The sequence below is a fragment of the Dendrobates tinctorius genome, unplaced genomic scaffold (genome assembly GCF_039654945.1).
Source record: "Dendrobates tinctorius isolate UK_male_01 unplaced genomic scaffold, ASM3965494v1 ptg000069l, whole genome shotgun sequence".
NCBI lineage: Eukaryota > Metazoa > Chordata > Amphibia > Anura > Dendrobatidae > Dendrobates > Dendrobates tinctorius.
Window position 1 is genome coordinate 33,448,979 of NW_027361737.1, and position 23,526 is coordinate 33,472,504.

General features: G+C 43.2%; 1 long non-coding RNA gene across 1 annotated transcript; it reads left to right on the forward strand.

Annotated features, from left to right (window-relative positions):
* The first annotated feature begins 237 nt into the window (after positions 1-237).
* On the forward strand, positions 238-22,960 carry LOC141095379 (uncharacterized). The gene is made up of 3 exons (XR_012233370.1): positions 238-300; positions 390-463; positions 21,560-22,960. It is a non-coding gene; the product is annotated as an uncharacterized lncRNA (long non-coding RNA).
* Positions 22,961-23,526: the final 566 nt, after the last annotated feature.

Genomic DNA, 23,526 nt, shown 5'->3' on the forward strand with positions numbered 1-23,526 from the left:
CAGACGTGAGCGGCCTCTCGTGCTCCCGGCATCTGTGAGCTGCTCCAGGTATACAGGACCTTCGTGATGTGAGTCAGCACACGACCACGTCGGTTTCACTTGCTGGTGGTTGCGGCGGGGACCAATGGACTTTCCAACATGTTTCAAAGACTAACTGTTCATTGGTCCCCGCCGCAACCACCAGCAAGTGAAACCGACGTGGTCATGTGTTGACTCACATCACGAAGGTCCTGTATACCTGGAGCAGCTCACAGATGCCGGGAGCACGAGAGGCCGCTCACGTCTGCTCCACAGCTGGAGGTACACTGACAGGAGGCTGTCACCGGCCGGGGCAGCCCCTGTAACTCGTCTATACCCCTGTGTACTAAAAACCCCCCTCTTTTTCCCAGCCTGGAGCAAAAAGCGCTATTTTAACCTGCACCGCTTACTGGAGTGAGGACTTCGCATAGCATTATCTTTACAGGTACCGCTCTCTGACTTGTGCATTTACTATTGCGGCTACTCTGCACAGCCGTTCACAGGCTGCAATTTGACTTTGACTTTTTTTTTTTTTTTTTTTAAGCTGCTATCAGGAAGAAGTACCCTGCAGTATATAACCTGTTCAATGATTTCAGGTTTTTACCCTTACTCATGCCTTTTTAGTTTTTAATGATTGCTCAGGTTGGAACTAAGATTGCCACCAGCATCTATATATATATATATATATATATATATATATATATATATATATTCTCTCCCTTAAGCACTTCTTCTGAGGTCTTACAATTGTCTATTTCTAATTGCTATTTTCTCGCTATTATCCAGCTACATAAAGAGCACTTATAAGATGTTTTTTTTTCTATAACCACCTAATTTAGATTTCCCTCTTCTTTATGAGTGTTCCAAGCGCACACTAATATTATGAGTTATTTTACCTTATTTCTTTGACACTCTTGTGACAGGTGTCTTAGTGTTTGCTGTTGGAATTAAACTCATACACAAGCGCCACTGAATCTCCATTTGTATTAAAGCTATATATATTATATATATATATATAGCCACACACACATACATGTATATATTACATAGTCTCGTTTATTATGTATATTGTCGTCCCCTATTACTATGTACAGTACCGTCCCTTACATATTGGATTATATAGAGCCCTGTTTTTTATTACATACCGTCCTCTCTTGTTAGCTGTATAATGCAATGATAGCTGATGGAGCATGGGAAAGCTTCTTATCTGCTGGAGGAGCTGATGGACTGGTAGTCTGATCACCGGCTCCTCCATCAGCAGTCATTTTATATCTAAAAAAAGAAGGGACTATGTAATAAGAGGGCGCTGTGAATAACACAATTAACAAGAATACACTATGTAAGAGACAGCACTGTACATAACAGCAGAGGAAGCTATATAACAAGGAACGCACCATATATAACTAGAGAGGATGGTACGTAATAAGGGACAGTGTTACACGTAATAAAAGAGGAAACTATGTAAGTAAGGATGGTGTTATACAGAATTAGTGAGTACACTATATACTAAGGGACTGTGTTAGACATAATAAGTGAGTACACTATATAATAAGGGACTGTGTTTGCCATAATAAGCGATAATGTCTTCCTCCAACTCCCCCGTTCCTAAGTCCATTATAAGTCCCCCTTCCTCCCATCCCAATCCCCCACACCCCTCATTGTCCTCCTCCCCAGCATCCCATTATTGTCCTCTCCCCCACCCCATCATTGCCCTCTTCACCATCTCCATCATTGCCTTCTCTCCCACCACTATCATTGCTTTCTCCCCTGCCACCCCATCATTGCCCATTCCACCACCTCCATCATTTAATTCCACCCACACCACCCCTATCATTACACATTCCACCACCTCCATCTCCTCCTCCCCCATCACCCCAATATTGCCCTTTCCACCACCATCATTGCATTCTCCCCTACCACATCCACCATCATTGCTTTTTCCCCACCACCCCATCATTGCCCTTTCCACCACCTCCATCATTGCCCTTTCCACCACCTCCATCATTGCCCTTTCCACCACCTCCATCATTCCCCTTTCCACCACCTCCATCATTCCCCTTTCCACCACCTCCATCATTGCCTTCTCCTCCACCACCCCCATCATTTCCTCCTTCCCCATCACTGTCTTATCCACTACCACCATCAATGCCTTCTCCCCATCTCCATCATTGCCTTCTCCCTCACCCCATCATTGCCCTCTCCATCACTTCCATCATTTCCTCTTCCCCCACCATCGCCCTCTCCATCACCCCATCATTGCCTTTTCCCATCACCCCAATCAGTGCCTTCTCCCCATCACACCCATCAATGCCTTCTCCCCATCACTCCCATCATTGCCCCCTCCATCACCCCCATCATTGCCCTCCCTATCACCCCCATCATTGCCTTCTCCTCATTACCCTCATCATTGCCCTCTCCATCACCCCCATCATGGTCTTCTCCCCATCACCCCCATCATGGCCTTCTCCTCCACCTACACACACACAGACACACACAGCAACATTCACCTGTCTGCACATTTCCTCACAGTGCTACACATGCACACACACCACCACTCATCTCCACACACACACCCAGGCAGCACCTCTCACCTGTCCTCTCTTTGCCACAGCTGGCCGCTGAATGATGATGTCATCCAGCGACGCTGCTGTCTATTTGAGAGGAAGCGCGGGTGCTGGGCAGGACAGATCGCTGCAGCTCCGCTGCTATGTTCTCTTGTAGGCAGCGGAGCTGCAGGGATCACTTCCTGCCTGCCGCACATGAGGGCAATCTGGCCAGGGCCCCCCGGAGCCTCGGGCCTGGAGAAACAGGCCAGATTTCCCTCATTATTAGCCACCCTGCAGAGGCCCCGCTCCACCTATGGGTCCTGTTGCAGCCGCACAGGCAGCACATGCGGTATGTCCACTTTGATGGTTCAAATCTGCAAGGAAAAAATAAACAGAATGTGCATGAGATTTTAAATAAAACTCATTCATTTTGTTGGTACTCGAAAATGATGCATTTTTCTGCAGCAAAATCGCACTAGAAAAAAAAGATCAAGGCAAAAACGCATCTTGAAAAAGCCCTAAAGTAGTTTTTAGCTCGCTAATTGAACCGCTCAGAAATCTCCAATAACATGCCATCGTAGGCGATTCTCCTAGGTGCCATATAACAGACTACTTGAAGATCATTGTAATCATCACTTTAAAGGGAAAGCGCCAAACACAGAGTACAGATGAATGTAGAGAAATTACACCTAAGAAGCTTAATATTCCAGCCCAGCATCATTTTAAACATTTTGATGCATATATATCTATGGGTGTAAGGAGATGGACATACTGCCCATGTTCCCCTTTGAAAACACACGTGTTACTGTATTGTGTTATGTGTATTGTGACATGCGTTATTAGAGATAGATTGTATTTTGCCCAACAGTAGGGAGAGTTAGGGTTAATATTTGAGACTAGCCCAGAGTGGGAAGGCTAAGGTTAAGGGACTGAGACAATTTCCTGTTAGGATGTTAGAAAGTGCCCAGTGTGCGTAGAATGAGAACCTAAGGTCTGATTGGAGCAGTGCCACATGACGTGGGTGCATTTAGTGAGAGAGGAGACAGAAGATGATCCTAGAGAGATCCTAGAGGATGGTAGAAGAGAGAAGTGACCAAAGGAGAAGGGTGATCAACAAAAAATGGGTCCTGGGTGAGGACGTCAAGCAGTATGGCCCAGGATCTCCGGAAGTAATGAGCCTAGATGGGACAGAGTACGTGAGATGAAGAGAGTGCCCCAGGTGGGAGTTCTACAGCCTCAGAGACAAAGATGATAAGTACCAGGCGTTGTTCTCTTGAGGAGATGACAGACGTGGAACCGTGGGTTGAGAATAGGTCTCTTGCTAACAGGACTTTAGTACTGAGCTGGGCTGTGGTGAAGAAGAAAGGAACGTTGAAGATTGAGGACAATTGAGTAAAGAGGAAGGAAGTGAAACTGTGTGTGCAAAATCTCCGTATTGTGAAGGAAACGTTCACCAAGTTGCGCACCCACTATTTACTGTACATATTAAGTTTTCGCTGAGTAAAAAATGTATTTTTCACCGGCAGTTGCCCTCATTGAACTGTCAAACATCAGGTCCTGGCAAACCAGCGTCATCGATTACATGTGGCCTGCAAGTCCACACACCCAGCCAGAACCCCCACCTTCATGTAACATGCCAGGGCATAAGAGACAAGTTCCTTCACCCACGGCTATTGCCCCATGACATGTTACACAGGCAAAACAGTTTTTGCAAGTGCCATTGCCATGTCCATTAGCCTGTATATTAAACCATAGTAGTATAGTACTGGAGGCAGCCATTAAATATGGATCTGTTAGAAGTTATGTGACAAGCTCTGTAATCTGGTAAAACCTCCGCAATATTTTGTTAGCCCGGTTGTTGGCACCTCTATGGAAATGTGATAAACCAAAAGAAACAAATAATTTGGGAGTGATGAGAAGAATATTCTGAAATTACTGCAGCTGTGCCCTATTTAGGGAGGATAGTAAACATTTTGTAATTAATCTACAAAGCAAATTAGCTGAGAAAAACATAAGTTCTCAACGGGACCTTATCTAGTCTGTAGAGTAAACAGGGATTCTTCTCTGGGAAATGTATCCCGGGTAAAGAAAAAAAATGCACGAGTAAGCATTGTGGAACAACAAAAGAGAAGGCAAGTACTGTAGGAGATCGTAAAGGAATGCTAACCTTACTAAATACACAGTAATATATGAAGCTGTCATGCTCAGGTCGGGAGAACCACGGCCAGTTAGTGCACTAGAGGTCCATGCTCGGACCTATTGGCATGGATATTATATCCAAGCCCTGGTATAAAATTTCCTCTGAGTAATGAAGAGATCCATTATAGTAAAATAATATTTTATTAATTAGTTTTTAAAAATAAAAACACAGAGGGATAAAAAAGCAGAGTGCCTCACGAAGGAGACCATTCCAACTCCTGATAATTTGAGTGGGAACAAGAGTTACACTCTTGGAATATTGTAGAACTTAAAGGTGGAGCAAATAGTCATCAATCAATATATGACAAAAAATGGCAATAACCAAACATGGGAGTACTGTATATAGTTGTGCTCAAAAGTTTACATACCCCGGCAGAATTTTTGCTTTGTTGGCCTTTTTTCAGAGAATATGAATAACACCAAAACTTTCTCTCCACTCATGTTTAGTGGTTGGGTGAAGACATTTATTGTCAAACTACTGTTTTCTCTTTTTAAATCATAATGACAACCCCAAAACATCCAAATGATCAAAAGTTTAAAAACCCATTTGTTAATGCCATGTATTGCCCCCTCTAACATCAATGACAGCTTGAAGACTTTTGTGGTAGTTGTGGATGAGGTTCTTTATTTTCTCAGATGGTAAAGCTTCCCAATCTTCTTGGAAAAAGCCTTCAGTTCCTGTAAATTCCTGGGCTGTCTAGCATGAACTCTATTGCTTGAGATCTCCCCAGAGTGGCTCAAAGATATTGAGGTCACACATCCCCAAAACATCAGCGATCCACCTCTGTGCTTTACAGTAGGAATGGTGTTCCTTTCATCATAGGCCTTGCTGACTTCTCTCCAAATGTAACGTTGCTGAGTGCAGACGTACTTTTTTGCCCTGCGGATTTTTCCGTGCAGAATTGAAGAAATCCGCAGGTCAAATGACCTGCATTTTCCCTGCGGATTTCTTCCATTTTTAATGCGGTTTTCTTGCGGTTTTTGTGCGGTTTTCCACTGCGGTTTTTCCCCTGCGGATTTGGAGACAGGGGAGGTGGAAAACTGCACAAAAGAAGTGACATGCTGCAGAAAACAGCAGGAAACCGCAGGAAACCCGCGCGGAAAAATCTGCAGCGTCTGCACAGCGGTTTTTTTTTACATTGATTTACATTATACTGTAGATCACACTGTGGATCCGCAGCATTTCTGCGCGGTAAAATCCGCTGCGGATCCGCGGGAATTTTGCATCGTGTGCACACAGCCTGTTTGTGGCCAAAAAGTTCAATTTTGGTCTCAACACTCCAAATTACCATGTTCCAGAAGTTTTGAGGCTTGTCTCTGTGCTGTTTTGCATATTGTAGGAAAGATACTTTGTGGCATTTGCCAATTAATGGCCTTCTTTTGGCGACTCGACCATGCAGCCCATTTTTCTTCAAGTGCCTCCTTATTGTGCCTCTTGAAACAGCCACACCGCTAGTTTTCAGAGAGTCCAGTATTTCAGCTGATGTTATTTGTGGGTTTTTCTTTGCATCCCCAACAATTTTACTGGCAGTTGCAGACGAAACTTTTGTTTATCTACCTGACCGTGGTTTGTTTTTACAGAGCCTCTGATTTTCCATTTGTTAGTCACAGTTTGAATGCTGCTGACTGGCATTATCAATTCCTTGGATATCTTTTTGTATCCCTTTCCTGTTTTATAAAGTTCAACTACCTTTTCCTGTAGATCTGTTGACAATTCTTTTGCCTTCCCCATGACTCACAATCCAGAAACGTCAGTGGCTGGAAGAAAGATGTAAGAGTCTGTCTGGAGCCCAGAAACTCACTCAGTTTTTTTTGCACACACACTGATTACAACCAAACAGGTCACAGGTGAGGGTGTTACCATTAGTAGCCATTCAAACCCATTTGTGACAACTTCTGTGCATGCTATCAGGCCAAAATCACCAGGGTATGTGAACTTTTGATCAGGATCATTTGGATGTTTTGGGTTGTCATTATGATTTAAAAAGAGAAAACACAGTAGTTTTGACAATAAATGGCTTCACCCAACCACTAACCATGAGTGGAGAAAAAGTGTTGGTATTATCATTCATATTCTCTGAAAAAAAGGCCAAGAAAGCAAAAATTCTGCAAGACAAGTAATCTTTTGAGCACAACTGTATGTCTGTGGCCGGTACGGGTGATTATATTAATTACTAAGGTGTTACACAACATCCATTTCAAAACCCCAGGCAGGAAGACAGCATAAAACCAACCCATTCCCATTGCTATGCAGTAGCCAATAAAAACATAAAGCAATCACTATAGCTCAAAAAAAGACCAACACCTACAATACTCATATTATTAATACAAGAATAGGTAAGCATGTGTGTCTCAATAGCTCCATAGATAATACCTAACTGTGAGGAGAGAATACACATACATTTGAACAATGTATCTATGCAGTGAGCAGTGAATGAAATCACCACAAGTTTCAGGAATAGCGTCTCCACACCCCGACGTGTGTTTCACAGCTGGCTTCTTATTACAATAGGTTCTGATATTGTTAGAGATAGTGTTTTAGGAAAATGATCAGAACAATAGAAAAAGAAAAAAAGCTCGGAAGAAGGTGTTTTTTATTTTGCCTATTTTTCTACAGTCGTTAAACCCCTTCCCAACACAGCCAGTTTTTGCCTTTTCAATTTTTCCTTCTCTATTTCAAGAGCAATAACTTTGTTATAGTTTTCAATGGATATAGCCATATTAGGGATTTTTTTTGCAGACAAATTGTACTTTTGAATGACACCATTTATTTTATCATATGAAATTGCCAAAAAAAGCACTATTCCACAATTGTTTTCCGTTTTTATTTTATTTACCATGTTCACTATATGATAAAAATGACCTGACAATGTGATTCTCCAGGATCAGATTACGTGTCAAAAAAATAATTCTATAATTTGATAAAAAAAATTTGCTTGTGTCCCCATTTTCTGAGACCCATAACGGTTTAAATTTTTGCCCGATGGGGCTGTGTGATGGCTTGTTTATTGCACCCTGAGCCGTTGTTTTTATGGATGCCATTTTGGAGCGGATACATTGTTTTTATTGCCTCCTGCATTTCTCAGTGTGGTGGCAGCTGAAAAAGTATTTTTTAGCAATTATTTTTTATTCTCATCATGCCTTCTACCGATCTGGTTAATTGATTGTGTATTTGGATAAATCTGACATTTATGGTCGTAACAATATCACGTGTTTTTTTTTATTGTTTCTTCATTTTTCACGGGTAAAAGGGGGCAATTATACTTATGTTTTTTTTTTTTGTTTTTTTTTTTAAGTGTTAGAAACTTTTTTCACTCTTTAGTGTATTTGTTTTCTTAGTAGATTTGAACCTGCGATCATCCGCTTAAACAGCAATAAACAGCAATAAGACAGTACTGCTGTATATAGCAAAAATCACGGTCTCTTACGAATGCCAGCCACAAGCTGGTTATCACAAAAGTATCATCATGATACGGGGGTCTTCAGAAAACCCATCAGCGCCCTGTGATTGCATCATGGAGATGTCGATGGGCACATGGAACAGTACCCCTTGCCAGCATGCTGTAAATGCTGCTGTCAGATTGACAGCAGTATTTTGCAGGCTAACAGATGTGTGTGAACGTCCGCACCACGAGCGTCACTTAGATGCAGATGATGGATGTCATAGCCATCATCTGCCGTGAAAGATGTTTGCTCAGTTCTTGAACCCACATCAAGTCAAAGAGCTGGTATATCACGTAACTGTGCATCATATGTCAGTAAGGGGTTAATGGGAACCTGTTACTCCGTTTAGAGAAAACATAAAGAGACGGACGACTATCATTTCCATTGGATGCAAGTGAAACGTCTGAAGGTGGGGAGTGTGAAGCCATCGCTGATTGGCTGCAGGATCACATGACGTAACAATGTCACTTGAGCCCCGGGAGGGACAGTGCCAACAATGCGGGCAAACACATGGCTTGAGCAGGGGATGTCTGGGTAGTGGACAAGTCCTTTAAATTTACTGTGGACTTAACTGAAGTCTTTTGATTTGCACCTATCACTATCTCGGTGCTACTTCATTGTAGTTGACTGTAGAATCAGAAAAATATGTACTGTGCTACTGTGTTGAAGCCAACCGGATATAAAGCTTTAATGAAGCTCTATTGGAAAAATTATTTTTAACCATAAATTGAGCATTTAATGTGAAATTAAGTTAGATCTCTGAATAAGTAAAACCCAAAGTCAGTACTTGCATGACAGAACATGGCCACTGCACACATCATAGTAGCTCATCCATCACTGCTTACATCCAGAGAACATCATCCCCTATAGATCAATATTGATGGGCAATTGATGCGCTTGTGGCTAATGGCAAAGCAGTGCTGATGGAAGGTAGTGTAAGGCTGAGTTCACACGTTGAATTTTTTTCGCGTTTCCGCGGCGGTTTTAACCGCGCAATTTTGCCGCGAAAACGCGAAAAATAAGCATCCCATGCATTCCTATGGGATTCCGCAATGCTGTGCTAATGCTGCGGTTTTTACCACGGCTGAATCGCTTCGCGGTAAAAACCGCAGCATGCTCATTAATTTGCGGAATCGCGGCGATCCCGCACCCATAGGAATGCATTGTTCCGCTTATTTCCCGCATGTGGCTGTGCACACCATGCGGAAAGTAAGCAGAACAATTGCGGATGGTACCCACGGTCCGGAGGAGAGGAGACTGTCCTCCTGGCTTTGGGTACCATATCCCTGTAAAAAATAGAATTTAAAATAAAAAATATTGTTATTCTCACCCTCCGACGTCCCGCGCAGTCTTCCCGCTTCTCTTCACGCTCCGGTCCCAGTAGTCCTTTGCGAAAATGCTCGCGATGATGTCCGTTCTCGCGGGATCGCGAAGTCTCGCGGTCATTCGCGCGACGTCATCGCGAATGACCGCGAGACGTCGCGATCCCGCGAGAACTGACGTCATCGCGGGCATTTTCGCAAAGGATTACTGGGAACGGATGCGCGGGACGTCGGAGGGTGAGAATAACACCGTTTTTTATTTTTTTTTTACATTCTATATTTTACTACTGAGGCTGCATAGGCAGCCTCAGTAGTAAAAAGTTGGTCACACTCGTCAAACACTATGTTTGACGAGTGTGACCAACCTGTCAATCAGTTCTCCAAGCGATGCTACAGATCGCTTGGAGAACTCTAGCATTTTGCAAGCTAATTACGCTTGCAAAATGCTAGTTTTTCCGCGGGAAAATCGCGGGAATTTAAAATGCGATTTTCCCGCGGACTGGAATTCCGGAATTCTCGCGGTAATTTCCGCGAGAATTCCGGTACGTGTGCACTTAGCCTAAGGCTTCTTTCACACATCCGGCTTTGTGTCTCCGGCGCCGGGCGGTGAAAAGCCGTAGGGGCGGATCCGGGATGTGCCGGAGACACCGGATGCCTGTGTGGCCGGATACGGTGGCGCCCACATTTAAAAGAGCAGCGTGAGACTCAGAGTCTCCGCGCATGCGCTCTGAGAAAAACCGGTCCGGCGCTGTCAAAAAACGTTGCAGCAAACGTTTTTTGCAGACGCCGGACGGCTACTTTTTGCCGTATCCGGCAAAAACCGGATGCGCCGCATACCCATCCGGCACGGTGCGGCGACAATGAAACTCTATGGGACAAAACCAGATCCGGTTGTTCCAAATTTCGCTGCATCGTGCCGGATTCAAAAAGCTGGATGTGTGAAAGCAGCCTTATCCTGTCATTGCCAAGTATCTAGGATCAGGCTTGCATGCAGGAGCTGGAGTCTAGTACTTCACTTTTGTCCTGAGCTAGCTTTAATAATTGGGGAGGTGAGCAACAGTGAAGAGATGCATACACCTTTCTGATAGACATCAGTTCACTTTTTGATAAATAAAACTACAAGCCGCAGAGGTGCCGCAGGCGCCACGTGTGTGCCCCGTCTATGCCAGCCTGGTCATATAAAGAAAAAGGAAATGTTCCTGCACAACAGACCAAGAATGAAGGAAAAGCACTCTACATACTGTATGTGAGTGGGACTGAAGCATTATCACAGCTGTGTGTGTCCCGCAGATGTACAAGGTCCACATAATACGCTGCCAGAACGCAGGGGAGAAATAGGGCAGGCTAACCTCAGAACATCTCACCCTGCAACCCGGGCTGCACCCGCCCTGACCTGCACAATCCGTGTAATTCCTTTTCTGGAATCACATGTCAGCTTTGTAAATCATACACCACAGACAACCCAACAGATCAGACTCAAGATACATGTTTAGAAAAGGAACGACCATTTATTAATTGCTCTTACACAATAAAGAACTATGCGAATTTCTAAGGTTTTGCCTGGAGGACGGGAGGCTACTTATCCTATAATCTCACTTCTCCTGGTGATATATGGGAGTGAGCTAAGAGTGTTAAAGTATGACATACTGCTGTTTTCTAAGAGGTCAGGCACAATTTATCCCAGGATGTGATAACCCTCTGTCCATGTCTTCATAGGACATGTGGACATGTGGACAAATGGCTGTCAACGAGGGAGGGAAAGCAATTTTCCTTCTGGAGACCCAACAAGAACAATCCAATTATAATAATAATCTTTATATCGGACCAACACATTCCACAGCGCTTTACAGTTTGCACACATTATCATCGCTGTCCCCAATGGGGCTCACAATCTAAATTCCCTATTAGTATGTCTTTGGAATGTGGGAGGAAAATGAAGAACACGGAATAAACCCATGCATACACGGACAGAACATACAAACTTAGTGGGATTTGAATCCAGGACCCCAGCACTGCAAGGCTGCAGTGCTAACCACTGAGCCACCGTGCTGCCCTTCTGTGATGAAGAACATGTGATTCTTTATTGAAGGATGCTGTTTCAGGAACACAACGCATTTCAAAGCACTAGGGTCTCTTTGTCAAATGCACAGAGAAATCATTAAAAAAAACAAACAACTAGATATATACACATTCGGTATTGGCGCTAATCCAAGTAGATTTGGGTTCCAGTACCATCTCTATGCTGTTGACACCCAATTATACACGTCTACTCCTTACATCACGCCTGCATTACTAGAAAACACTAGTGATTGTTTTAGCACTGTCTCCAACATCATGTCCTCCCTCTATCTGAAACAACCTGTCAAAAACTGAACTCCTTGTGTTTCCTCCCTCTACTAACCTACCTATGCCCAACATTGCCATTTCCGTGTGTGGCTCTAGCATTACTCCCCATCAACATGCCCGCTGTCTTGAGGGTCATACTTGATTCCGAGCTTTCAATCACCCCCCACATCCAATCACTGGCTCACTTTTGTTATCTCCACCTCAAAAACATTTCTAGAATTTGACCTTTTCTTACTTTCGACTCTCACTGTTGCTCTTATTCATTCTCGTCTGGACTATTCTAACTCTCTATTTATCGGTCTCCCTCTTACCAAACTCTCTCCTCTCCAATCTGTCTTAATGCTGCAGCCGGAATTATATTCCTCACCAACCGTTACACTGATGCCTCTACCTTGTGCCAGTCATTACACTGGTTACCCGTCCGCTCCAGAACCCAGTGTAAACTTATTACCCTCACCCTCAAAGCACTCCATGGCTCAGCACCACCCTACATCTCCTCCTTCATCTCAGTCTACTACCCTACCAGTGCCCACTGTTTTATTAATGACCTGAGGTTAGCATCCTCAATAATCAGAACTTCCCACTCCCATCTCCAAGACTTCTCACGTGCTGCACCAATATTTTGGAATGCACTACCCAGGATAATTCAATTAATCCCCAACACCTACAGTTTTAAGCGTGCCCTAAAAACACATCTCTTCAGACTGGCCTATCGACTCAACACATCAATCTAACTATCCCTGTGTTGCCCATTCAAAATTGTTATCATAACCAGAATCCTTGTATCTTGTTCCCACATGCTTTATACAATTAATAGCCCTCTGTGTCTGTACTGTTACATATTCAGGCTGATTACAAATTCATGCAGCATTACATGAACACTCGATTTCTTACATTATGGCAGGTCCGAACAATGAAAGCAATTGTTACCATCCACCTTTCATGTCTCCCCTAATTCCTCATAGATTGTAAGCTTGCGAGCAGGGCCCTCACTCCTCTGTTGATTATGTGTTTATTGTTATGCTTTAATGTCTATTGTTTGTACAAGTCCCCTCTAAAATGTAAAGTACTGTGGAATATGTCGATGCTATAGAAATAAAATTATTATTATTATTAATATTAATCCAGCCCAAATCAAACAGAGACCGCTCACAATGTGAGGTAAAGAGAAGGGGAAAACAGGTAAAAATTATTAGCAGCAGCAGGAGTCAGCTGATGGGAGCAGTAGTACCATCAGCCGACACCAATGATCAGAAGTGAATTTTATACCTCCGATCACAGCTTCGGATTCACGCTGTCATGTGACAGCGTGGGAAGCAGGGGTCTCTGACTGGCGGTGATGATTTTACCACTGTTTAGAAGTGCTGTTTGCCACGCTGTCATGCACATGTCAGCGAAAAACACCCGGTGTTCAGGGGACTGAATGCATACAGTAACATGGACTTCCTGGTGAAGTCCATGTTTGGTGTCCATGCTCGAAAGGTAGGTGTTTGGTATGGACACCAAACTTTACTGTTCGGATCCTCCTATCTCTACTCTCCAGTCCTCGGGCGAGTGGAATTTTTTCGAGTTCAAAGTTTCCCCACAGATAGGCTGAGTTCAGCCAACAGTTGCGCACACTCCTTGGTTTTCTGCTGTATCTGGGACTAAATGAATTCATTCTGAGCATACCGGCTAGAGGGTAGCCACTCACAGGCTACGTTCCTTTGTGGATGGTACAGCGTGGTTCAGGATATATCGATTCCATAGATTTCGCTTCGGGCACCATGTGATCTGCCAATATTATCACTGTACAAGAGACTCCACTACTACGTATGATAGACTATACATATGTGTGGCGCCCTACCTCTTTACCACCACAAAAGGGTTAAATATGTACTGTTTTGTGTGTTTTGTGAGCAATGGGAGTTATGCTTTCTCTGCTAGAGACCACAACACACACACAATTCACCTCACTCCCTTACTTGTCTGAAGCTTAGAGCTTTGCAGCCATGCCCTAACTTGGAGGGGGAGGAGACGAAAGTTGTTGTTCAGTGAAGAAGGAGGAAGAACGCTCTTGGGAGCCATGATGACATGTGGTCCCTCCTGGAGTAAAGTTAATAAGAAGCATCAGGGAATCAGCCCCTAGGCCATCCATGCTTTCAGAGCAGGGTGGTAAGCTGACAGACTGTGTGAGTTTATACATCCAACAGTGCAGTGTTTTCCCTGGGATTACAGCAGCAAACTAGGATCAGTGAGGATTGTACAAGAAGGAACGTGAGCTTCACAAAGGATCCAAGCTGCAAGTTGCCGGTGGAGAACTACACAGTGAGTAGAGCCTATACTAGAAATTTCAAACTCTGGGAAGCCTTGGTCCCTGAAGGGATTATAATAGCAGGATGCTTACACTGAGTCACGGCAGAGGAAGGATAACTCCCATTCTCTGAGCAGATTGTAACCTGGCGAGAGTTGTAATATCTCCTCTGAACTGCATCTGAACTACAGTAAATGATAAAGTGACTTTCTGTCATGATCCAGGTTGGATCTGACAGATTAAATGCACAAAGTAACCTTTTTTTTCCCTTGGCTGTGTGCTAAAGGTGGTTTTGCCCCCCGGTGGCCATTAGGGTCATTGCACTGTGGTGATTTCAGTTTTAGTTTTCACCCCTGTGGCCATTAGGGTCATTGCACTCTGGTTACCTTAGTTTGTGCACGTTATTAAGCAACAGGTGTGATTGCTCTATAAAAGAGTGTCAGGTGTGTCAATCACTGTTGGTGATAAGTTTCTCATTTGCAAGCAAGCCTGGGTAAAGAATGGAGCTGAAGGAGAGTCACTGGCAGCCCAGTCAGAGTGCCGGAGTAGCAGCTATGGTGTCTGCAAGGAGGGCTGGCATGGATTGGTGGAGTGTCAGCTATGGTGTCTGCAAGGAGGGCGGGCATTGCTTGGTGGAGTGGCAGCTATGGTGTAGAGCTGCACTCAGGATGTTGGACTTGGTTGCAGAAGGCTGGACTCAAAATGTTGGACTCTTTGGCAGAAAAGCTAGACTCATTTGCTGGACTCTGCTCCTGGAAAGCTGCATGCAGGTGTGGACTCTGTTTGCTCCAAGGCTGCACTATGGTGCTGAGAAGAGTCCAGGACAACAGTCAGAGTCCTGGAGAGGCAGCTATGGTGTCTGCAAGGAGTTCGTGGAAAGCTTGGTGGAGTGGCAGCTACAGTTGTGGCCAAAAGTATTGACACCCCTGCAATTTTGTCAGATAATACTCAGTTTCTTCCTGAAAATGATTGCAATCACAAATTCTTTGGTATTATTATCTTCATTTAATTTGTCTTAAATGAAAAAAACACAAAAGAGAATGAAGCAAAAAGCAAAACATTGATCATTTCACACAAAACTCCAAAAATGAGCCAGACAAAAGTATTGGCACCCTCAGCCTAATACTTGGTTGCACAACCTTTAGCCAAAATAACTGCGACCAACCGCTTCCGGTAACCATCAATGAGTTTCTTAAAATGCTCTGCTGGAATTTTAGACCATTCTTTGGCAAACCACTCCAGGTCCCTGATATTAGAAGTGTGCCTGTTATGAATGGGTCACAGAGGAGAAAAAAACAAAACAAGCTAAGTCACAGAAAACCAGAGAGGTTGGTAACTATGCAGATTGCAGATCCCTGATCTTTCCACACAACTAGCAGTAGCCGTGGAGCGTGCCTACAATGTTCCTAGACGCCTCGTCAAGGCCAGAGGACTAAATAAGCCTAAAGAAAGAAAAGGGAAAACTAACTGCCCCAGAGCAGACCCGAAAGGAATAGATAGCCCCCACACGTGTATTGACGGTGAAACAAGATGAAGGCACAAACACAGGCAGGAAAATAGGCTGAGCAAATGATGGGGCCCAAACTAACTAGACAGGAAAGGAAAGTGAAGACACTGTCTGCAACCTGCAAAAAAACCCTACAAAAATCATGTCCAACACTTCTGATAGCAAAATTAACCCTGAAGTCACTAGACTTCTCCCACTATATCAGCACTCTGAAATATTCTGAGACAGAGCAAAAAGAGACCGAACTAGTAAGGGACAAAAGGCCAATCGGCAAAATACTGATAAATAAGAATGGAAATTCAGCACAGCCCCCAGCAAGGGCTGGCTGACCACACCAAAAAACTGAATAGACCAACAAAATCAAGTGTGAACATTAGCAGAAAAACTTAGCTTTAGATGACTGGAACAGAGCTGAAAACCAAGAGCTGACAAGCCAGAAGGAATCACCAGCAACTGAATAGGGCGTCGGCTGTCTTAAATCCAATCTGAGACTCCTGATATCCAATCGTCATCCTCATTCTCAGGTGGCAGATGTCCACCCATCAAATCAGCCTCTCTACCTCCTGTTACCACCAGAGGGAGTCTGGAAGGAGAACTCACAACTGGTGAACCAGAGAATGAACTCACAACAGGTGCCTTCTCCAAACTGCCATTTTTAGATCTCTCCACAAGTGTTCTATGGGGTTCAGGTCTGGACTCATTGCTGGCCACCTTAGAAGTCTCTAGTGCTTTCTCTCAAACCATTTTCTAGTGCTTTTTGAAGTGTGTTTTGGGTCATTGTCCTGCTGGAAGACCCATGACCTCTGAGGGAGACCCAGCTTTCTCACACTGGGCCCTACATTATGCTGCAAAATTTGTTGGTAGTCTTCAGACTTCATAATGCCATGCACACGGTCAAGCAGTCCAGTGCGAGAGGCAGCAAAGCAACCCCAAAACATCAGGGAACCTCCGCCATGTTTGACTGTAGGGATCGTGTTTTTTTCTTTGAATGCCTCTTTTTTCTCCAGTAAACTCTATGTTGATGACTTTGCCCAAAAAGCTCTACTTTTGTCTCATCTGACCAGAGAACATTCTTCCAAAACGTTTTAGGCTTTTTCAGGTAAGTTTTTGCAAACTCAAGCCTGGCTTTCTTATGTCTCGGGGTAAGAAGTGGGGTCTTCCTGGGTCTCCTACCATACAGTCCCTTTTCATTCAGACGCTGACGGATAGTACGGGTTGACAGTGTTGTACCCTCGGACTGCAGGGCAGCTTGAACTTGTTTGGATGTTAGTTGAGGTTCTTTATCCAACGTCCTCACAATCTTGCGTTGAAATCTCTTGTCAATTTTTCTTTTCCGTCCACATCTAGGGAGGTTAGCCACAGTGCCATGGGCTTTAATCTTCTTGATGACACTGCGCACAGTAGACACAGGAACATTCAGGTCTTTGGAGATGGACTTGTAGCCTTGAGATTGCTCATGCTTCCTCACAATTTGGTTTCTCAACTCCTCAGACAGTTCTTTGGTCTTCTTTCTTTTCTCCATGCTCAATGTGGTACACACAAGGGCACAGGACAGAGGTTGAGTCAACTTTAATCCATGCCAACTGGCTGCAAGTGTGATTTAGTTATTGCCAACACCTGTTAGGTGCCACAGGTAAGTTACAGGTGCTGTTAATTACACAAATTAGAGAAGCATCACATGATTTTTCGAACAGTGCCAATACTTTTGTCCACCCTCTTTTTCATGTTTGGTGTGGAATTGTATCCAATTTGGCTTTAGGACAATTCTTTTTGTGTTTTTTCATTTAACACAAATTAAATGAAGATAATAATAACAAAGAATTTGTGTTTGCAATCATTTTCAGGAAGAAACTGAGTATTATCTGACAAAATTCTCATAGATTTTAAGCTTGCGAGCAGGGCCCTCATTCCTCTTGGTATCTGATATGATCTATGTGATTATTGTTATGCTGTAATGTATATTGTCTGTACAAGTCCCCTCTGAAATGTAAAGTGCTGCGGAATATGTCAGCGCTATAGAAATAAAATTTATTATTATTATTAAAATTGCAGGGCTGTCAATACTTTTGGCCACAACTGTATGGTGTAGAGCTGCACTCAGTTTCTGGACTCTTTTGCTGAAGCTGCACTCAGGTGCTGAACCCCGTTGCTGGACAGTGCACCCAGATGTTGGACTCGGTGGAGGAAAAGATGCACGCAGGTGGTGGGCTCTGTTGCTGGGAGCGTAAGCAACAGAGCAAAGCTAAGTGGTGTTCCCCTGTTTTGTCATTTTTCCTTATGTGTGTTTAGTGCAGTGGTGGGATTAGTTTCCGCACCGACCAATTCCCTAGTGAGGGTTTAGGTGCAGGGCGAGCTAGGGATATTAGGTATCCAGATCGGTGCCCGGTGCAGAACCGGCCTAGGGAACGTTAGGAGTGTAGAGACACTGACTCAGGGGAGTGCAGGAGGTCTCCACTTCCCTGTTTCCCTATCGCAGGGCCACCATTGTTATTGTTACCCAGGATTTCCCTATTCCCTTGTCTTATTGTATTAGTTACTGGCCTGCGGGCCGCGTCACATAGGACAATTACACGTGCCGCGTCCTGTTGTATCAGTTACCGGCCTGCTGGCCGTGTCACTCAGGATGGGGCAAGTGACACTTTCCTTGTCTCCTGCCTGATTGCTCCATGCGTTCTACTTTCATCACAGTCTCTGGGGGCCAGCCCTGGTTGGAGAGGGTTAAACATCTGCACTGCCATCACCATCTACTCCCCCAGGGATCATCTGCAGTGCTTGCTATACTACAGTCGAACTCTCCAACTGGCGTCACGAAGCACTACATAAACTTTATTCCCCATTCAATTCTACCCCTTTTACATGACCGCCTGGGGCCACGGACCGGGTCACCGCCACTGTGACATTTCCCATTGAAGTTAATAGGCTTGGTACCGAGTATCCCACGGCTTCTGGGGCGCGTCATTTGCATAATAAAAACGCTAGGCAAAATCAAATAGTTCTAATAAATAGACATTTAGATTCACAGAGGATTGTTGGATTTTAGAGAAAGTGATATTTAAATCAGAATACTTAATTGAAAATTTTAAATTTAAAAAATTGTAATGGCAAGTACAGTACTAAATACATGTTTAGATATAAAAATGTGATAAAAGATGATGTATGAAAGTATCAAAATGGATAAATAAGGACAATAGTAATAAATTGAAAGACCTGTTTGTGTATGACCCAATCAGATTCGACTCCTACAGCAAATGAATACCACGGGGAAGGCCTCATTCAGGGATATATGTGCAGGAAAAAATGGTTTGTTTTTAGATCAGTGTTTCATCAGTATTTGGTCAGTGTCACTTTTTACCATCAATGATTTTCATGTATAAAAAAAATAAATAAATACATTTCAAAACTCCTTTTATACATTGCGATGTTAGTGACGGGTTTCACACTGATGCTCACCATACAATTCTATATATACGGAAGGAAGGAGCTAGAGGCAGATCTCCTCCTGCCTACATAGAATCTCATCAGTAGTCGCTTTCGTGTCCTATCTCAGTAATGGGAACGTCTTCACTGATTACAGATATTACCTCAGAATTGAAAATTTTGGTAATGACTGATCAATTCTGGTAGAAGCAAATTTCTCTGATAAGACATAGTGCAAAGTTGCTTATTTTCATGTGTACTATTGATTTATATGAAATAAAATTAAAACCACGGTTACTCTAAGTTTGGACACAAATAAAAGAATGAAAATACAAATAAAAAAAAAAAAAAGAGTATATGATATAGATGCAATTACTCTGAATAAAGCACCTAATCAGAAATTGCTCTCAGCCATTATTTAAATCACGCGGGGTCAGACAATCCAATTTAAAAATCTATCCAATATAAAAACTCAAAAATTACATGTACTGTGATACATTTTTGGATGTGGTTATGACCATGCAGTAAAAAAAAAATCTTCGGAAAATGTATCCTACTCTGTTCACCATTTATTCCCATAAATGCCCAGGAGAAATCCAAAGTATGTGTCAAATTTCAAGGCCCGATCATAGACACCCCACCCCCAATAAACTGTGCAGTATTATTTTTTTTTGTTGGCTCTATGTATATTGAAGCTCAGCCTATCAACACATACCAGACTGACAGACCTCAAGGACACTTATGTGGCCTCCATTGAGGACATCGGATGTGTCTGGCATATGTGTTGGGATCTTTCTTTGTGCATATGTCTAAATATGTCTTGTCATGTTCACACTGAGCTTTTTGAGGAGTTTTTGAACCTGCTATGCTCTAAAATAATTCTTCCTATTCATTTCTGTGGCTAATCCATTTAGCTGTTGATATGAGCAGGGTTTTTTTTTTTTTTTAGCCAGCACAGGATTTGAAAAGTTTTCCTTTGGGAAAGAAGTGTACAGGTGCATCTCACAAAATTAGAATATCATCAAAAAGTTAATTTCAGTTCTTCAATACATCTGTCAAATCCAAAGTCTTCCCCATGATTGTGGAGCCTACTGAAACAAACTACGGAACCTTTTAAAACACTTAGGATGCCTTTGCAGGTGTTATTTTGTTAATTATTCTAATTTACTGAGATAATGACTTTTGGGTTTTCATTGGCTGTAAGTAGAGTTGCGCAAAACAGGTCGGCCAGATTCATAAGTCGCCGGGTTATGGCAAAGTCGGGTTTCGCCGACCGAAACCCAACCACAGCGTGAAGTCGGGCATGCAGTCGGCAAAACGAGCGCCAAAGTCGGATTTCCATGCTTGCACGTGACTTTTTTTCAGCCACTGAGCAAGGACGTACACTGTGGGCAACGAGATGACGTGCAGCGGAGAGAGAGAGAGATTGAGATTTCACGCACTCTAAAAAAGCGATCTGGCATGTAGGTGTGTTTACTGTCCTCCACTCCCTGCTGACTTTTCTTCCCCATTGACTTGCTTTAGATTTTGTGTTTCAGTCGGACCTCAGACTTTTCACGATAGTCGGACGATTTCGCTCGACTCGACTTTTGAGAAAGTCGGGTTTCATGAAACCCGACTCGACCCTAAAAAAGGCAAAGTCGCTTATCTCTAGCTGTAAGCCATAATCATCAATTAACAGAAATAAACACGTGAAATAGATCACTCTGTTTGTAATGACTCTATTATATGAGTTTCACTTTTTGTATTGAAGAACTGAAATAAATTAACTTTTTGATAATATTCTAATTTAGTGAGAAGCATTTGTATCTCCTTTTGAAGTGGATCCTATTGGAATTTGCTCCAAACTATGTATTGTCCAATCAAAAAGCTGCAAACACCACTTCAAGAAAAAAAAAAACTCCTCCATAAACTTCCCCCAAAAAAGGTGAAATAAAAGAGTTTCTGCTCGAAAAGTTGTTCTTTATGATTGCCTCATAAAGCTCTGTGTGAACATAGCCTAAAACACATTTGTGCGAACGATCATTTTATGTCTCATACAGATGTAGCAGAGGTAATTTCATCATTTAACACAACTTCTTGTGATATCACCAGGTGCTGCAGATAAAGCATTTAGTGCAGTTATGTGTCGAGATTACAAGTGTTTCACCATATCGAAAAAAAAAACGGAGACAAGTTCAGCTCTGCTATTTCTGTCCTTAAAACGGGATTGCTCCTTTAAGCAAAACTTCTGACCCCATATTACACCAAATATTGGTTTGGAAGATGTGGCATTTTCCATGGTGCGGTTTGGCGCTGTCTCGCGTCCGTACACGGCGGTTCCACCGTGGACTAACCCCTTAAGCACTGCAGCACATTAAGTGTATCTGGGATTTCCTGACAGATAACTGTACAGTGGGATTTGTAAGGTGAAAGCCTCAGGGTTTAATGTCAGCTGATTCAGATTCTCTCTGTATTTTTCTTTCAGATTTTATCTAAAGAAGAAACACATGGCTGCAAATTGGGCAGAGTCACAGAGCGGCTCAGGTTGTTAGTGTTTCAGGCAGAGGAGATAATGGATCCTGACCTCATTAGCACTAATCTTTATCAACAAGTCGAGGTTTTAAAGATTTCACTAGTAAAAAGAAACATTGGAGTCTGCACCTCGTTCACATGTAAATACGGAGTGTGGCGGGGACTGAGCACGTCTCACCGTACGGTGCCGGAGAACCGGACAGAATCCCTAATTGGACTGATCATTTGTAGTAGAGGTGATGCCCCCGATGCGTCATGGCGCTGAGCACTCACAATATTGCTCTTTATGGCACGGACCCGGGCTGACGCTGGATTGAATTGCTACTTTCCACCACTATAATCCTTCCTATCTTCAAGACACTCGCCAGCCTCATATTAAGAGGTATCTATAAATATGTTTAGATTGAAGCACTGGTTTAACCCCATTACCCTTGAGTTTTACAGGACTTGTAACAATCACAGGTTGGATTTCATGTAAATCAAACCTTTTCATCTGAGAAAGCTTGAAACTTTATACAGATTTGCAGTGTCCTCCTCTCACCTAGATCCAGGATATCTCTGGAAAGAAAATCTGTCCCCTCCCCTGACATGTCTGTCTTAGTAATCATTTCCATTCTTCATCATCATCATCAGTATTCTGAAGCATCTTTTCTTATGACTGAGCAATGTGCTGTTCCTCTTGGGATTGTTTCAGATGTCTGTGATAAATCGGTCCAATGTCGGATCGCAAGAAGCGATCACGCTACGGTGAGGAGATGTGCGGCCAGCCTGAGCTTTGCGGTCCAACATCGGTCTGATTATCACAGATGTGTGAAACAGCCCTTAGAAATTTCAGAAAAAATTGACAACTAAGCTTTACAGATGTCCTAGTCAAAGAGAGATGTGTTCCTAAAGAGTCCGTCTCCATCCAATCAGTGCTACTAGTTTCAGACCGGTATGGGACATGCTACTTTGAGAAAAGGATTGGTAAGGCCTCATTCACACTTTCAAGTTTAAACATTTACATGAAAAAATGATACTGGTGACATCAGTGTTTTGGATCACTGCGTCATCATTGTTTGGTCGGTTTTTACCATCAGTGTCATCAGTGTTGTGGATCACTACGTCATCAGTGTTTGATCCATTTTTACCATCAGTGTTGTGGATCACTGCATCATCAGTGTTTGGTCCATTTTTACCATCAGTGTTTAGTCCATTTTTACTATCAGTGTTGTGGATCACTGCATCATCAGTGTTTGGTCCATTTTTACTATCAGTGTTGTGGATCACTGCATCATCAGTGTTTGGTCTATGTGTCAATTTTTACCATCATTGTGTTTTTCACAGATAAATATATTACAGAGCTTCTCCTATCCTTTGCCAGGCCACATTCTCACGATGAGTATTTAGTGAGTTTTTTATGTTGCGTATTTTCTACACTTATTAGGCCTGTTTAACACTTCCATTTTTTGATGTCAGTCAAAATCTGTCAATTTTAGAAAAAAACGGATACGCCAAAAAAGGGGCAGATCCGTTTTTTTCCCCATAGACTTACATTAGTGGTGGATCTTGACTGACAGTTGTCCGTCCCACCCGTTTCTTGACGGATCAGCCAAGATTTTAGCATCTCCCGGGCGGATGAGACGGACCCTGCAACGTTTTTTTTCCTTGACGGTCCGTCATTTTTAATTGCGCATGCCCGGAAGCTTTACACCAGAAAGCAAATCTCTCTCTCTCTCTTCCTTCCAGACCGGGTCGCTTTAAATTTGCTGCTCTTTTCATCTTCGGCGGATCCGACCAAATTAGCGTCCGCTGACATCCGTATGTCACAACGGAGGCGGATCCGTTAATTTTCGCTTTGGGCGTATGTCAGCTGTCCGCTATCAACGGAAGTGTGAAACAGGCCTTAGGTAACTTAGGCTATTTGCATATTTCTATTGC